The following is a 4,587-nucleotide window of genomic DNA, read 5'->3' on the forward strand; positions in this document are numbered from 1 at the left end:
GGCCCTGGTTGGCCCGGTCGGTCACTGCATGCCTGCCAGCTAAAAAAAAAAAAAAAAAAAAGTCTGCATTAGCACAGAAAACACTTCTATGAGTCCAGAGGCTCACACCCAAGTCCAAATAAACAGTGTCTCTTATTCAGTAAGGTTCAGCTGGCCACTGTGAATGGTTGAGAATTATAGAGTCTTGATTTAACATGTGAGCAGCTATCTTACATGGTAACCGCCATCTTATTGAGATAAGTTTCACTTTCCTGTACTTCCTCTTACCTAAACTCCCCCCACCCCCATTAGTGACCTACCCCATGGTACCATAATCCTAAAACAATGCCATGAGGACATGACCCTTGACTCTGCAAAGCCCCATGGTGCCATCGACCTAAGCCAATCCCATGCTATTAGCCACCCACCTTGCTCTGATGCAAGCATCCCCAGCCTATCCCATAGCGCCACAACTACAACTCCAATCCCATACCCCACAAAAGCTGAACACCTGAATATCTCGGGTGCCTCTCTCTATATAGAGGGATGACCTCTTTTTGTCAGCTTTGACAAATAAACCCTCCTGTGGATCTCTGCCTGGTCTTGGTCCTTCATTTCTCGCTCGCCTATCTCTCATTTTTTCACTATTCTTTCAAGAATCATTGTGGTTCATGGATAAAGGTTGTATGTATTTGTGTATATAAATTCCATTCTGTGCTTCTAACTCTTCTTTCCATGAAGAAGATAACAATGACGACAATAATGACGATGATAACTAACATTTTGGGGGGCACTGCCTCTATAATAGACACAATCACCTGTGCCACCTCACATAATACTTACAACCACACTGTAGTCTATGTACTATTTACTAATAGTTCTCAAATTATAAAGTGGTAGGCAAGGCCACCAGAATGCTATGGACCTAGGTGATTTTCTGTAAGTCTTCTTTCCTTAGATCTTTCTCTGTAGATACAATATGGAATTTCCCATTTAAAATGCCAAGTGTAATCCAGAGAAGAGGAGATTTTCCATCATTGCATTACCACCCTACAAAAATTTGAATCAGTATTTATTCACTTCTCTTTTTGCATTCCAAATGTACCCCAGGAAAAAAAACTCTCAGTGCATCCAAAAGAAATCCATTTCCTATTTCCAGTTAGGTGATTAATAATAATAAGAGGTATCAAGAGGAAAAATTCCATCAGCTCTGGAAGGATTGAAGCTTAGCTATCTGAAGACTGAGAAATATGTTCTCACAGGAACCCTGATACAGAGTAAAAGACTTGGTATATTTTCATATGCAGGCCTCATATCATGTGCTCATATCAAAGATAAAAATATTAAAAAGCTGTGAATATTAGGATGCTCAAGGCTTCAGATCCTCAGCAGTATACTTGATCAGCAAATTACACAGGCTTTGATTTAAGGCACTAATTAGGTTGAATCCTGACTCTATTCTACTAATTATCCGGATGGACTTACTTATTGGTTATATCTTTAAACTTCCTGATTCTTAGGTTTACCCTATACCAAATGGATATTATAATTCCTACCTAACAGAATTGTATTTGTTAACATAAGTAACAGTCTTAACAGAAGATCCAGCACATAGTAGGCATTAACTTAACCATAACCACTGATTTTTTAAATTAATTAATTTATTCTAATTAGGTATGTATGACAGCAAAATGCATTTTAATTCATTGTACACAATTGCAGCACAACTTTTCATTTCTCTGGTTGTACACAATGTAGCATCACACTATATGTGCAGTCACACATATACCTAGGGTAATGATGTCCATCTCACTCCACCATCTTTCCTGCCTCCATAACCTATTCCCCACCTTTGCCCATCACAGCATAACCAATAATTTAAATGAGACTCATTATATTTAAATGTATTAGTTTCTCATTGTTATGACCAAAACACCTGAGGAGGTGTTTTTAGAGGAGGAAAAGTTTCTTTTGGCTCATTGTTCCAGATGTTTAGTTAATGATTGGTCAAGTCCTTTTTTTCTGGGCCCAAAGTGAGGTGAAAAATCATGGAGGAAGGGTGTGGTAAAGGAGCACTGCTCCATTCATGGGTGACCAGAAAGCAGAGACAGGGAAGATGAACCCTTCCAGGGTAGCCCCCAGTGACCCACCTCCTCTAGCCAGACTCTTTCTGCCTACCAGTTCATTCAAACTAGGGCAGACAGATAAAGTCATAGCTATCATTCTTGCATTAACAGAAGCTTTTGAGGGATACGAATCCAAACCAAAGCACTTAATTCACAGTATATATGTTTATTGTTGTTGTTGTTGTTTTCTAAGATGCGGTATATAGATGCATGAATTCCTGGTTTAACCAGCTAAGATTTTGTAGGTTTTGTTGTTTGTTTTGTCTCATTTTATTTTGTGTTTTCAGAAGAATTTTAAAATGTCTAAGGTATTTTTCTTACTTAGTTCAGCCCATAATTGAATCTTTTTTTTTTAATCTGAGCTTCTCACAAGACTTTACGGACACTCATTTGAGCCTTCTTTCTCATTGTTGCATACTGAAGAAAGAGATTGTGGACATGGAAGATTAGGTTTAAATACCTTCCAACCCAATATACTACTCTAAAATATTACTTTTGTAATTAAAACCTCAAATTTGATTAAATCTCATGTGAAATAATTCAGCAGGTATTTAAGGAGCTCTTTATGTGTTTTAAGGCCATCTGGGTACTATGATTGGTAATATTAATAAATATCACACCCAATTTCTGCTTGGCAGAACTTTGACTTTAGGTTGATAACTTTCCCTTCAGTTAATAAACAGAGAGAAAGTTTGAAGACAAATCATTGAATTGGGAGGGGGAAAAATTTATCTCAAACCTAATCAGTGTCTTATCTTCCACAAGGACATAAAAATCCCCATGGATTGCCTCTGTAGGCCAGGGAATATGATATGTTATAACAGAGATTCTCAACCTTAATTGTACAATAGAATTACCTAAAGGGCTTATTTAAAAAAAAAAAAAAAAAAAAAAAAAAAAAAAACAGATTTCTGGGCCTTAACCCAAGTTTTCTGATTCAGAAGCTGGAGTGAGACTTTGTATTTCTAGCAAGTTCTCAGATAATGCTGATACTGCTGGCCCAGAGACCACATTTTGAGAATATCAATATGCTCTGAGGAAATTAAATTTTCTCAGCTCTTCAGAACCCATTTTTTACAAAAAAAGAGATCCTTTTAACAATAAAGTGAGATTTTGTTTTTAATAAGAGCATTTGCATTTTCTTCTCTTCTAAGTCTGAGCAATTTTTCAAGACTCGGTCTTTATACCTTTTTTTTCCCCTTCTGTCTATCAGAGCAGTCTTCTGTATTCATCTCTATGCAACTGGCACTCAAGACTCTCTTTCTAATGCCTTTATCTCCCTTGAGATCTTGATCAAGAATTCTGCATAGGAATTCAACAAGAATTTGTGGAACTAATGAATAAATGGATGGATGATGGGATATGAAATACACCTATAGCCAAGGAACCAAATGCTTCTACCTGAAGCTTTTGTGGCTCTAAATCCTTGTTTCTAATTCAAATTAATTCTAGAAAAATATACTCTCTAATTCTTTATGATATTTTGGAAGTAAGGATAAGAGAAGAGGCATGGGTAAGACAGAGAAAGTTCAGAGAAACAGAGGCTGAGCTGAAATTGCTGTAACTATAGAGAAGATTTGGGAACATAAGCAGGCCCGTGACACTGAAAACTGGCCACAGTGGGATATGGATAACTTTCAATAAGCTCTAATTTGTTTGGATGCCTCTTCCTAACAGTTACCTTGATCAGATTGGTTAACATTATCAGCTATGATTTATATAAACCACCAACCTTAAAGGCATGCTTTTTCAAATTTTTACTACTTCCAAAATCCTTTACAAATTAAATAAACTTGGAACAAAGATTTTCTACGTCAAACCACCTGGATTTTGAATTCAATAGGTCTGAATTGGGTCCCCAAAAAATTTGTATTAAAGCTTTTAGTGGTTTTTGATGCTGTTAACCTGGGAAAATGGAGAACCACAGTTCCTAGACACTGCATGGTAGCTGTACTTAATCACTAAAGTAAGATTGCAGATTATAAGAATGGAGAAGTAGGCTCACCATATCTGAATGACACCAGAGAACTTTACAAGGAGAAGGATGTGAATTAGATTGAACTTCTGGATGACAGAATGAGACCTCTATGCTTCCATAAGCAACAAGAACACTGGCAAACAAATAAATAAGAAAACCAAAAACTGTAAAATCAACTGTATCAGAATAACTGAAACTAAGGCTTTCCACAATTCAAGCAGTGTTTATTTAAGAAAACAGATGAATTTCATAAGAACAGTGTGTTGAGAGCCACAGCCGAAGGGGCCCCAGCAAACTTCCAGCTGCCAGCAAACTTCCAGCTGCCGGCTGATGATTGGCTCACAGCAATCGTACGGGCCACCAAATGCCGCAGTCTGGCTGGGCACAATCAGGAGCCACTTGTCAAAAGAAACTAACTTTATTTTTAGAACCACACACACCAAACAAAACAGCCTCTCAGGAAAAACCCTCAGAGCCTCAACTGCCACCACCGGCTTTCCACAA

This window comes from Marmota marmota, unplaced genomic scaffold (assembly GCF_001458135.2).
Source record: "Marmota marmota marmota unplaced genomic scaffold, marMar, whole genome shotgun sequence".
Classification (NCBI taxonomy): Eukaryota; Metazoa; Chordata; class Mammalia; order Rodentia; family Sciuridae; genus Marmota; species Marmota marmota.